Source organism: Condylura cristata, unplaced genomic scaffold (genome assembly GCF_000260355.1).
Source record: "Condylura cristata isolate star-nosed mole 26May11 unplaced genomic scaffold, ConCri1.0 scaffold00022, whole genome shotgun sequence".
Lineage (NCBI taxonomy): Eukaryota > Metazoa > Chordata > Mammalia > Eulipotyphla > Talpidae > Condylura > Condylura cristata.
In genome coordinates, this window is record NW_004567123.1 from 24,668,145 (window position 1) to 24,682,608 (window position 14,464).

Below are 14,464 nucleotides of genomic sequence, written 5' to 3' on the forward strand. Positions count from 1 at the left end.
ATGTAGTTGTTGTTACAGTTATATACATCTGTAGTTGTATATAATTACATACAGCCATGTGTAAATGGGCAGTAATGCTACTAAGAATTTGTAGCATAGTACTAAGTTGTCTTGGTAAAGATGACACAAAGGAAGACCTTTTAACACACTACATAAGAGCCAAACAAAATAATCCAACTCTCTCATTAGTGTAGGCTGAGGAAGGAGAGAGTAGCAAAGAGCATAATATAAAAATGTGATAAATGTCTCTGATAATAAGTGTTGTCCAAGTAATTCAATTGTTGTAATTGAGACCTGAAATATTATTAATTAGTTAAAAAAAAAAAGTCATGCAGTGTTCTTTGTAGACTGTATTAGGAAGAGAAAGCCACAAGAGTAAAGATAGTGAAAAATAATCTGTCCTTAGCTGAAAGCTGCCTGCTCAGAGAAAGCCCAAATGGCCCCAGGCTACTCACCTTATAAAGGATAAGGATCCTTATAAAGGATAAGACCTTCAACACACCCCCACTTAAGGACTGTTTCAGCTGGGCAAAACAAAAGTCAGGGCCATTCCATCAAGAACCTCATCTCCAAATTGGAATGCGGAAGGGTTTACTGTTGTTCCAAAAGTTTGTGTTGTGGCAAAAAGTGACTCACTTGTGCAGAAAAGGATGCAAGTTTCTACAGATGTTACCTCCACATCCCTGGGGGAGCATAGGAGATGCAGGTGTCACTCCAATTAGAAGTGGAAATTACCATGGAATTTAAAATATAGCTAAGCTTCTCAATTACCAGGAGAGAAAAAACTGAAGAAAATTTAATGATTGTGCATTATGAAGCAAACTCAGATTTGATGACATGTTAGGAAAAATACTGTTATTGAGCCATATTCACTAAGCAGGACAAAGAAGGATATTATAAAACAATGAAATTGTATAACAGTCCATTAAAGAGACTGACAGAAGGCAGACATCCTTATACCACAAACGGCAAAGTAGCAAAAGGTAGACACTGGAATAGAACTCTAGAAATACAATGATTTGTTAAAATAAATTAGTTTGGAAGTTTTCAGTGTAACTATATTAAAATATAAAAATCCATGTGAGTGAAAATAGAGTATTAGCAATAAGCATAACAATAGATTTATATAGACTGTTCTCTTAAAATATAAATATATGCCCTTTTCTATTAATAGAGCACAAAGAAAAAATGATTAATATTATTAATCATAAAAAAAACTTAAGTTTCTAAAAGACAAGATTTTATAGACCGTTTTCAAGGCACATCTTTGCCCCTGCCCCCATAAATGGAATCAATAACAAGTCGTGTCTGTTCCTGTGAAACATGGCGAGGTCACCACTGCTTAAAAACTCTTTTCAAATGACACTTAAGTAAAAAGGAGTAAATATAAATCACAAATTATTATTTTTTTAAATATTTTTACAATTAAGGTAATGGTTTATACTCTATGATTCAAAACATTTGCATTGCCTTTTCCTTTCATTAACCATTTATATTTTTTGTCCATTTCTTCTGCTGTAACCAATTCATTTTTATATTTATATTTTGTAGATATTTTATATGCAGTTTTTATTCTAGACTTTAATATAGTACATTTGTAGAATTATTCTCACTTTGCTTTAGTACTGATTTAAAAAATATTTAAAAGAAAAAGTTTAATTTTCTTATAGCCAAAGGTCTATATTTTCTTTAATGCTTTTGGGATTTGTTTTAGTTATGATAGTTTCCCAGTTTGGTTCTAAGGTTTTAAACACATAAAATTCATTTATAATTAAAAAATTATGTTTTATCACAGATAGAATTTTTTAAATTTAAATTTATCATGAATTAGATGAGTACCTTATTATTTTTTTTTCTTTTTGATGGAAAACTAGCTTGCTGGCATCATTTATTAAATTCCCACTGAATTGAAATACTGCTCTTTCATTTATTAAATGGTCATATATCTTGGAATCTGTCTCTGGGCACTTTGTTCTGTTTCTCTGATCCCTATGACATTTTTTATGTCAATATCAAACTGCTTTTATGACAGTGACATTAGAGTGTATTTCAAGATCTGGCAAGGCAAGTCCTGTCTTCACTGTTCTTCTGAACCTGACGCTGAAAGTTAATGTTGCCCCTTTATCCTGATTTTATATCCTAAGCTTTTCTAGTGGTTTTGTAAGGCATCCAATCCCTTCTATAAAGTAATTTTACTTGAAATTCTAGAGTGTTTTATGTCTGAACCCAATGGATGCAATAAGGGTATAATGAAGTAGTTGAATATCTGGTTAATATATAAAAAAGCTGGCAGCCATATAGCCAGCAAGAGATGTTTACAATAATTAATTTTCAAGAATATTATTTTCAATAGCAATATGGAATGTAGGTGTCTGAGGCTATAGCTTTAAAAAAATGTGAAGACATTTATGACAGATTTTCTTTAGACGTCATTGATATATTCAACATATTAAAATGGAAATAGACTGCAGAGTGCAAAGCAGGAAAGTGAAGAAATGACAAGCCATAGACTACACGATGAACATGGCCAATCAAATCACCTACAAAGTTGTAGTCGGTTACTAATGCTTAGTTTACTTGTTTGTTGTAAAGGTTATTAGAAAGGGTACGGATGAACAGTCAGATGAAAAAGTACACAGGGTGAGATCCAGAAAGGTCCGGAGCCCAGGAGCGTGCTGTGAAGTGGGTTGTGCTAACTTCTTAACACACACACATACACACACACACACACACACACACACAAATCCAGGGCTTTCCAAACCCCCTACTTTAGGGAGTTTTTATGAAGGATTTATCATGAAGGCATTATTGATGATTAACTCAGTCTCCTCATCTACTTCTCTTGCCCATAGGATGGAGAGTGGGGCTGAAAGTTCCAAGCTTTGAGTCATACTTGTTCTTTCTGGTGTCCATCCAGGAACAGCCTAGAAGCCCTTCAAGTGTCACCTCATTAAAACAAAAGATGCTCTTGTCATTCAGGAAATTCCAAGGGATTTAGGGACTGTGTCAGGAACTGGGGTCAAAGAGCATATATTAGAGCAAAAGGAGCCAGCCCTCAGGAGATTACAAGGGTTTTGAGAGCTGTGTCAAGAACCAGGGGCTGAGACCAAACCTGTATGTATTTTTATTGTGCCTCAGTTAGTAGGGCATGATGCAATAGCAAGTGTTACCCAAAATAGCCTCATCTGACATGATGGACCACTTAATTTTGAAATGTCGCTATAATTTTATATCCAAGTGAGAAAAGAGTTTCCATCGTTCCTTAGAGCTTAGTCGCCTACATCACAACAAAATTTCCTTATGTTAGGAGTGGGAATGCAGATCTTTTGGATGTAAATCCCAATTTTGTCACCTCTAGTGATGACAACAAACATGCTATTTGACCTCTGTAAAGCTCAGTTCTCACATCTTTAAAATGGAGAAATAAATTTTACCCATACGGGTTTATGAGAACAAATGAGCTAACAAAAATAGAATGCTTACCAGTGTGTCTGAGGTCTAACAGGGCTTGGTAGAGATGGCCAGCAGCAGCAGTGTCTCTTGCATGGTGTCCATGCATGAGAAGGGACAGAAGTTTCTGAAATGGCTACAAAGCCATATCCCACCTTTTTTGCTAAGAGAGAGCTTCTGTCATGTTTCTTGTGTCAAGTCTGGTTCCTGGAAACAATGGGGAGGCATGTGTAATGCTTCAGGAGGGACCGTGGTTGTGTTGATGCAGCCAGACTCAGAGTTCAAGCCTCTGATGGCTGCAGCCTTATTTTCTGCCTGATTTTCCTACTTGGGTGAAAGAAGTTATTCTAAGTGCAGACATCATGCCAGCCCTCTCTGCAATTCTCCTGATAAATCTGCAAAATTGCACCAGAGATTCTGTGAAGTACAGGGTTACTTTATAACAACAGATTATCCCCTGTGGCAGGTTCTGATCTCCCTGGTCCTACCCTGCCCCATATATAATGGTGGTTGTATAACTTTCCATATTTAGAGGGCCTCTGAGCTGGCAGCCTGCTGAAGACTTATAGGGTGGTGCCTTAATGTGTGGGAGGAAGATGCAAATTGTCCAAATGGCTGCCACCCAGAACGGAGGCTGTGGGTGGGGGTAGAGACAGGAGGAAGGAAGGACCTTAGCTGTGCATGAAACTGTTCCATCCCTCCTTTAAGGGGTGTGGTCCACCCATCAGGATGTCCTGGGCAAAGAAGCCAGGGTAGAGGAACCAGAGTAGCCAGCAGAGGCTCTGAGTCTCCACATACTTCTCTTTTGCTTCATTAAGGTCAGACCCCACCTCATCCTCACACTCTGCTGATATTGTTGCATCCACTATTGATTCAATCAGGCCTCTCAAAGTTTTTCCTTCTGACCCTTGAAACCATCTCTGCTTTTACTATCTTCTGTTTCCTCCCTAATATCTGCGAAGTGGCCTCACTGAGTAACTCAGATCTCTGGGTGCATGTTCTGGGTGATTTTGTTACTCCATCTCTGTCCTTCATATGCCCCATTTCTTCCAGTATTGTCAATGTCTTCACTGGTTCTACATTTAAATCAAATTCCTACCTCTCCCTATGGACACCCCACCCCCATTTCCTGTGGTCCTAATTCCACTCTGCCTTTCAAAATTAAATTCAGAAACGCTCTCAAAGTTTGTATGCTTCTTGAAGATATTTCGATTTGTCCTAAATGGCTATAATCTACATTATGTAGAATACCCATTACATTTACAGGTATAAGTATATTGTCTGCATTGCATGGGAAAAGTTCCTGGAGGTGGACGTTGCGCATTAATTATTTTCCTATCACTAGTACTGCAAACAGTAGACCAAACACATTGGTTTATTTGTATAACAAGAGGCATCATTTTTGGAGGAACACATAGAAAGATGTTCAGTATCATCCATTTATTAGGGAAGTACATATTAATGACACAATGAGGTTCCTGCTAGAATAGCTAAAATGAATCAAAAATACTGACACTATCTAATCGTTGACGATTTTACAGAGCAACTGGAACTCTTGTGGTAGTGCAAATGCCAACGAATGCAGTTATAATACAGCCATTTTGGAGAACACTTTGACAGTTTCTTACGAAGCCAACAATAAACTTGTCATAAGAACCAGCCATTTCTTTCCTAGGTATTTACCCAAAAGAAATAACATTTTCATTTATCAAAACAAAAAGAGGTGATGGCTACAGTGGTTTTATTCATAATGTTCAGAAACTAGAAACAACCCGAAAGTCTTTCAACTGCATAACTGAAAAAAAAAAAAATCTGGTACATCCACCCACAGGCAAGTCACCCAGTAATAATAATAATAATTATTTTATAAAGCTAATTACCAATATATGCAGTCACTAATGAACCCCAAATGCAAGGTCTACATGAAAGAAGTCATTCAACATCTTGTTTAGATGACTGGATATCTCTCCCCAACTCATAAGCCTAAATTGAATCCTTAGTGTGATGGTCTCCCTTTGGGAAGAGACTAGGTTATGAAAGTGGACCCTTTGAATGAGATTGGGTTACAGCTGCTCTCTCACTTCTTGTGGGTTACAGCTGTTCTCTCATCCCTTGTGCTATGTGAGGGAAGGATGAGAAGACACAGTCACCTCCTACCTGGTTGCAGGTCCCTCACCAGACTCCAAATCTGCCAGCATCTTCAACTTAGACTCTCCATTTTCCTGACTTCAGAGAAATTAACTTCTGTTTTTTAAACCTCCCTACTCTATTGTATTTTCATTATAATACTAGTCTTATTAAGAGTCATGTAATAATCTGGAAAAGGCAAAAACTATAGGAATAGGAAATAGGTTTGGAGGTGGGTAGAAGGTGTGAGAGGTCATTGGTGACCTTTATCCTTAAGGTGATTAAATATTTGTTTATTTCCCAAAACTTACAGAACTTTATCAAGAAAGCTGATACTACTGTATCTAATGTTATATTTCAGTTCAAAAAACAATGTGAATAGAGAGGATATTTGCAAATAGTACAACTTCTGATCAAGAGTAGTCAAGGAGGGGGGTGGTATCCCCTGTACCCAGCTGACATGCACAGCTCCCAGGGTTAACCCAGAAATCTTGAGCTGGTGTGGCCAGGGTATGATAGCACAGCCTCAGCTGGGGTGTACGGTCGGACATGGTAGTGACACATTTTTTCTACAGATTTGAAGGGAATGGAAGTGTCTAGAGTTGCCAAGCAGTGTTAGGTGCAGGACAGGACTCCAGTTGACTGACATAAATTTTATTAAGCTTATTTTTATATCAACTCAGCCCAGTGGACCAATGAATAGAATTCAATAAAAATAATGCCTGTCAAAACAGTGACATGTTTAATTTAAAAGCAGTTAATCAGTCTTTGGACTTTCATAGCCCCCATGTATACCCCTCGATTACCGTATTCATTAAAATGTATTTTAATTATTTGTTTATATCTCAGTCTTCCCCACTAGGACTTTGGGTTCTTTGGGGTCAGGGATTTTAACTAACTTACTGATTTGCATGCCAGGTACCTAGGAAAGTAAAGGCTATGTAGATTTTTGTTGAAAGAATAAAAGGATGAAAGGGAATTTGTGATTTCTACGACCATCCTCTGTCTTCTACTTCCTCACAATTCACCTACATTCACCTATATCTCTAAATTCTACAGACTTACCCCACGTTATCTTGCCTCTCATATAGCAGTAGGCCTCTTACTGCTCATCCACACTCCTGCTTCTCTTACAATCCTACATTCATATGCCAGACAGAAAGATCTCTCTGAAACATTCCTTAGACTGTGCTCAGAGGCTGAAAGCGAACAGTGATTTCCAGTCAGGCATAAAACTAAATTCAGATTCCTTAGTTGGGTACCCAGTAGTCATTCCTCTCCTAATTTTTTGTTGTTTGTTTATTTTCCAGAACCTGAAGAAGGCAGGATATAGATAGGATGGGAATACTCTGCCTTACCCACTGGCAGCTGGAAGGAAATTCCAGCTGTCACTCCATATCCATTGCTGGAAGCACCTAGTACCAAAGCCCTGCAGGAAGTAAATGACCTCCATCCTTCCTGCCTCCCTCTGCTCTATATCTGGGGACTTCACAGCCACCCCCAGGCCATAGAACCCTCTCATCCTACATAGAGAGTCTAATGAAAGCAAAAAACACAGTAATGAAAGATGGTGTATTTCCTACAGACAAAAACCAAAAAAAAAAAAAAAAAAAAAAAAAAAAAAAAAAAACATGAGACCAAAATAGCATCTTTTCATGGTGCTTCAAGAAATCTAATTCTACAGCACCCTTGGGAGAAGTTAGTGTCTTCCTCCAGGGAAAGGATGGCAAATTGTATCATTTCTATTCACACCCATGAATGATGTCTCTGCAGCTGTTTGAGTTAATTCTGAAATACAAGCAATCTCAGTAGGAGTCTGCGTTTTCATAAAACAATTCCCTGCTGAGTTGATTCAGCTTAGCTCCACCTAGTCCTTCCACACACTTTGGTGATGAGGACTTTTACAGGATAGTCATTTTGCTTATTAAAGCATGCTCAGAGTCTTAGAAAATCCATATTTCCTCAAAGTTAATGTATATTTGGATTTTTCTTACTTGCATGCCACAAAGTAGAGCTCTGGAACAGTCCTGGAAAACACATCTAGGCATTACTGACTCCTGCTACCAAAGTAGCAGGAAGGTCTTCAACTGAGGGTCTTCAACTCAAAGTTTGGTAGCCTATGATCCTGAGTCAGTCCAAGGTGAATCCTTAGGCCACATGAACTGTCATCTTCCCCATGTCCCCTGGAACTGAAGACAGTGCACCAGGCTTCTCCAAACGCAGCTGCTATGCACACAGGAGTCCTGAGGTGTAGATCCCTAACCCCATCCCAAGCATCATCATTGTGTTCTCTCCCCAGGACTGGGTTTCTGTATTCTGACTGTATATTTTTTTTTCACTTTCAGAAATTGATATTTACTGTCTTAACCAAGGTAAATATATTGGTTCAATGGTATTAAGTACATTCATGTTATGCAACCATCATCCATCTCCAGAATTATTCTTGCCTTACAAAATGGAAATTCTATATGCAAACTTTCCATTCTCCCCTTCCTCTAGCCTCTGGAAACAACCATTTTACCTTTTAGAGCTATAAATTTAACTTCCCTAGGTACCTGATATTAGCAGAATAATAGTGTTTGTCTTTATGTGACTGGGTTCTTTCATTTAGCATAATGTCCTCCAGGTTCCAGACATGTCGCATGTGCCAAAACTCCTTCTTTTTAGAGGCTGTCTACTATGCCATTATATGTCCACACCAGATTTTGTGTATCCATCATCTATCAATGAGTACTTGAATTGTTGGCAAATTTTGGCAATATCTTATTTCTTCATATGATTTTGAGTTATTGTCTCCTGATATTTCATTTCAATCAGTAGGACTTCCTTTAACATTTCTTGTGTAGGTTAGTGGAAAACATTTCTTCAGCTTTTATTTGTCTGAGAATGCCTTAATATCTCCTATACTTTTGCCAGATAAAGCATTCCTGGCTGACAGGGTTTTATTTATTTATTTATTTATTTGGTATTTCAAACAGAGCATCCCATTGCTTCTGGTTACCAAACTTTCTGCTAAGAAATCTGCTTATAAACTTAGTGAGAGTTGTTTGTATGTGATGAGTCATGTATCTCTTGTGCTTTCAAGACTCCTTGTCTCTCAAATGTTTGAATTTAGTGTGAATCTCTAAGAGATTATAAGAATTACTGTCTTAAATCTATTATGATTCATCATCTGGTATTGGATGCATGTATTCCAGAAAGGAGAGTGGTATTTAAAGGAAGCAGGAAGAATATGGAAACATCCTAGACAGGAGAGTAACTATGTTGTGCCTCACAACAAAGCTTACATATCATGTCATGTCTTTGTAGTACACACATACATAGATATTCATAGATAAGGATGACTAGATTTTGGAGTAGGTGCCATGGATAAATGATTACTGGTATGGGAAAAATTCTTCCCCTCAACCTGGTATTCTCTTTATTTACGTGTGAATTTTAAGTTGCATTGGTTAACTGTTTTTCAACTAAATTCAGCACATATTCACCATCAGAAACCTAAAGTTAGCCTGGATTCAACCTGGAGGTATATTGGAACGAGAGGGAAAACTTGTAATCCAGGAAAGATCTTCAAATCAGGAGACCCTTGAGAAGGGTTGAAGATATACACAGGGCCAAAGAAAAGCCCAGCAAACCAAGCTATGCAAGAACGAGAGGAAGCTAAATATTGAGTGCTAATTATGTGTTAAGATTATCAATCATGAAAGTTGGAAAGAAGTTGTTAACAGAAAAAAATGCAGACAATTCTAGGCAAAATGACATTAATTATTGTGACTCAGAGCCATGTATAGACTGAAGATCTTGATGAGTAATTGAGGAAGACTTGGTATCCTTCCTCAACTGGAGTCTAGGGCTGAATACTAAACAGCCTCCTGAATGTGGGAGCTATGGTGACATAGGAGAAGTGAGATTATTCCTGGTGGCCAACTGTACATTTCATTAAAGAGATAGAGAAGAAAGAACTTTCTTAGATTAGATCTTTACAGAACAAGTAAGAATATAAATTTCTATCGATCAAAAAACAACCTTTACTCCTAATTCTGGGATATGAGCCATTTCAGACATAAAAACTGAGGATTCTTTGTAATGAGACTATGAAATCTGATAGCAAAATGTTACCATCCCAGTGGGTGAAATATATTACCAAGAAGGTCAAAGGATAATTTATAACCAGACAATAAAAATGTGAAGATAGATTAGAAGAAAAATGTTTATATTCACCATCCCTATCAAAGGTTTCTACACTCCCTAGAGGTAAACTTTTGTAGCAAACACTGGAATAGCTCTCTCTGTATATTATGTTCAAGTTTGTTGTAAGCAGTGCCTTTGTGCGTATGTGTGTTATTCATCTTTCTTGGAAAAGAAAATGGAAACAAAAACCAACGAGAGGAGTATGCATGCTAAGCCAGAGCCCCTTTGACTGGCAGATCCATCCCTTACATCTCTTGTCACTCAAAGTTGTCCATGTTTCAGGACTGAGGCTATAATGTGTTTTTGAGAATGATCTAATAAAAGCATCAACAGGACTTTGAAAAAGTGAGGTCTCTCCAGATAGCAGTGGTGTAGACAAGTAGACAACCAGAAACATGAAGCCATACCCTTAGCAAAACTGGAATTATTGGGATGCATGGTTTTCTCTTTCTACCTAGAACTAAAGACAAGAAGGCTTAGATGCTTCTAGAACACCATTTTCTGTCTCCATTGGATTAGTAAGAAGGACAGAATTCCATTGGAACCCTGGTGTCCTTCCCATGCTGTTGTTGGCACATTCTGTACTTTACAACAAGAACAAGAAACACCCTCTGAGAAACTCCAGGTTAAATATATTTGATCTTATTTTTAAAATGAGAGTAAAGCCAGAGTTGTGTGCAAGCATAGCTCTCTTATAGGGTAAAGGGAGGTAGTATGGTGAGACCAGGCTGTAAATCAGAAAACACAAGTGGTGATTTCTCTCCCAGTATCTATAGGAAAATGGGCTAATCATGAAATGGGCTCATCTGGTCTGGCCATCGGGTTGGGGCCTCTTCCTCTGTCTTCAGAGGAAATACAGGCAGCTTCTGATAAATCATGCACTGGTGATTTTCCTATCCTGCACTGTGTTAACAGTATTTTGGGCTTTTGCAAGAGCTAGGGAATGACTGAAGTGCAATTAGGCTTAAGTGCAAGAGAACACGTGTGATTGTGACAATTGCCAAGTCCCATGAAATGAAGACAGAATGAAGAGATATCCCAGATCTGAGAAATCTCATTATTAATACCAGTCTGTCCCAGGAAAAGTTAGCTCATCAAAGCTTGAACTCAGATTCCCTAGGGAACCAGACACAGAGCATTTCTAAATTACTCATAAAAGAGAAAGTCAAAGAGTGTGGGCGTCTACCAGAGCTGGAATATTCACCCCCTTCCATATGTTTGATATAATAAGAGGGATTCTCTCATGGAGGCAAGGAAAAAGAAAAGTGTTGGAAAAGGGGGTTGATGGTGATGATTAAGGAAATTTCAAGACAAAGGCAACTTTGGCATCTTATGAGTAAACAGAATCTCTTACACCTGGTGAGAGCAGATCCAGCGTATAGAAATGGAAAACTGGGTGGGTTATAATCAAATGATCAGAGAGAGGCAAAATGTACCAGTTCAATAACTAGCAACAAGAATTTAAATCTTAAGTCAAAGCCACATGTGGATTACAGGAAGACAAAGACACAGGACATAAACAAGGAAGGGGCAACTTTTTGGATTTGCTAAATACAGACTCTTCAAAAACCTCTGAGTTAGATCTCAAAAACAGGACATTCTGAATTGTGATGTAAATCTTACCCTGTCATCATCCACATCATCCATAAACACAGTGGAAAATGGAAAGGCAGGAGAAGATGATCATATTTTATCTTTTATGCTGCATAACAGACCCCAGACCCACCCACCCCCCCACCCCCACCCACCCACACACACACACACACACACACAACTGTATGCATTTACTTCCCTTGATTCTCAGAGGTTCATGATGTTCACAACTCTCTTGCTGGAGTTTGTTTGCCTGGGTCACCTATGATGTCTCATGCAGACACTTAGGAGGGCTATGGAGATGACATGCTTCTTGTCACCAATAGGTTGGCCAAGGTTTGCTTTCATGGCCTTGATCACAAGGTCCTCAGCAGTTTGGCCAAAGCAAGTCATAAAGCATCCAGAGACAGTGTGGGAAGCCACTACCAAGGCAGGCCATGGAGATGAGAGAGAGTCACGTGTAGACATCTTTCCATTCAATCACAAGTGTTTCCTCCCTTTCACACAACCTGTAGGTTCCCTACATGTATACCTCATTCCAGCTACAGTGACTGACCAGAAACACCTTTGCAGTCCTCAAACGTGCATAGGGAGTATTCAGGGTTTTTGGCATCCGTTGTGAATAAGGCCCTCTGTCATGTCAGAGGTTCAACTACATGGGATTGACTGGTGTGTTGCCAAACTCCCCATTTAAACAGAAAAGGCATACCAGCTTTAGAATTAAGTCTCAGGCTTAATACTAAATTTATTTTCCATGGGGTAATCACTGAAGCCACTGCTTTTCCAAGAAGAATCTTTCTGAAGCCTTTTGTTCTTTTGATTGAAACTTAATCAGCTTCTTGTTTGACAAAAATGACAGGCTGCGTGAAAGGGGAAACAGAGTTTGGGGTTTACCCATCCTAATTCCTATCAAACATCAGAAGAAAATAAGCACTTTTCTACATAATGTGCTCACTTCATGTTTTAGACTCAAATTTATCACTTAAAGAAAGGGGGGAAAACCCTGTTTACACTGTGAGAGGGAACAAAAAGGAGACAGTTAACTCTCTCTGGGTTTTTCACATTAAACATTTTTTAAAAGAGTTAGACTATTTTGACTTGGATAGTTAGTTTGTTGGGATTGAGATATGAGGAAGTAAAAGTTTAGTAAATCACTTCCAGAAGATGTGTCCTAAAATGTCTTTGCCTTCTGGCACAGAGATCTACTGTGTGCTCAGCTTACTGTCTCCCAAGTCTCACTCAGACCTGGAATTCTGACCCCAAATTCTAGCAAATTTTGATTAAGAGAGCAGAATTTCTAATTGGGTTACTTGGAAAGCTCTGGCTTTGGAATTAGAAGACATACTCATCGTGGACAGATTAATCACTAGCTGTGTGATCTAGGGCTGACTAAGTGCATTCTCTGACTCTCTTCCTGTACCTACATTACTTCACTGACAGGTGACTGAGAAGTTTCAACCAGAGAATGGGCATCAGCGAGCAAACTTGGAGCCCGAAACTTAGTGCTTAACAAGTGTTAATTTTACTCCATCATCCCTTTTTCTCCCTTCCCCTTACATGTCGTTCCCATTTTCCCACTCTGGCAAAATTATGCAAACTGGCATATTTCCTTTGATGAAAATAAATGGTCATACTGTGTTTGTCCCTGTGATAGAGAATATAGAAAAAACAGTTTAGAGCCAGTTTCATGAATTTGCTAGTGACTGGGCATGGGTGGGCATGGCTCTGTTTCTGCCTTTGAGACAGAAGGGGACCCCTCCTATCAGTGACCCCATAACTATAAAGTGGGAGTGCCTGTACTTAAGCCCCAGTAGTGCAATTTCAGAGTCTGTGTGCTTTTCTAAGAAATTGTAATTCTTCCCTAATATAGATTAATCAATTCATCATTCAAAAATAGTTGTTGATGATGCCAAGTCCATGTTGATGCCAATAGTCTATGATGCGAAGCACAATGGTGTTGGTTATAAAAAAGCAAAGCTTTTAGAAGATCATAGAGGAAAAGTTGGTACATCTTGTCTGGGAGAGTGAGATAGAACTGAATTCAAGTCTTGGTCTCATTTATACTATGTGATATTACGTGTGTTAGTTCAGCCCTATGAATTACAGTCTCCACTTATGCTTAATGGGTGTGGGGGCATGATTTCTGACCTATTTCTGAACTTCAGTATTTGAACTACACAAGGCCATATGTGCAAGCACCTAAGCCGGAGCCTAGCACGAGTGGCTACTCAACAAATGCTCACAGATGAACTTCACAAAACGGGACGGTCACTGTGTACAGGACAATATCAGAGAATCTGTCAGAGACAGATGTCAAGCTAAGGACAGGAGTCAGTAAAAGGGAGCTGGATAATCAAAACACGAGACAAGAAATAAACAGCTTGGATTCAAAGGACAGTGGAAAGTATCCCTAAGAAGCACTGTCTGGCTGTAGGAGCCCTGGTCCTATATATGTGCCCTGACAGTTATGGCTGTGGGCCAAGGTCAAGCTGCTGATACCTGTCACTATCACTTTCCTCATCAATATCACAAAGGTGGGAATGCCGGTCCCAAGGAGGCATGGGGGAGTAATGAGGTTATGCATGCAAGTGCCATCTTAATAATACTGCCCACCTGACCTATGCTCAATAAATTGTGGCTAATATGTTTATTGACATCAAGAAACATGTAGAATGGGGATGGGCATATAGATGGCAGACACAGTCCATGTGTATGGCAGATGGACCATACTCTGTGAAGCAATATCAGAGGCCCACACCAGCATCTACTGTCCAGTTCACTATGGTAATTCTTAACCAAAGCCCTTTGGGCTTTAAACAAAGGGTCAAACCATTAGGTCTCTGCCTCTGCCCCTGACTTGACTCGGCCTGTCTGATTCCTAGGGTATCCTTAAATATCCCTTTTGTTCTCATACACACAACAAAGTTATGTTTCGCCAGTTTGCTACCTCAGAGAAAGCCGGTTCAAATTGACAACTTAGAGCCAGAAGTGCTAAGTGGACTTGCTAGTGGTCCCCGACTGGTGCTGCCGTCAATGTCTCCCAGAGAGTTCTATATCCAGAGTATGATTTCAGAGCAAATCAATTCTGAATCAAGGTTGTCCT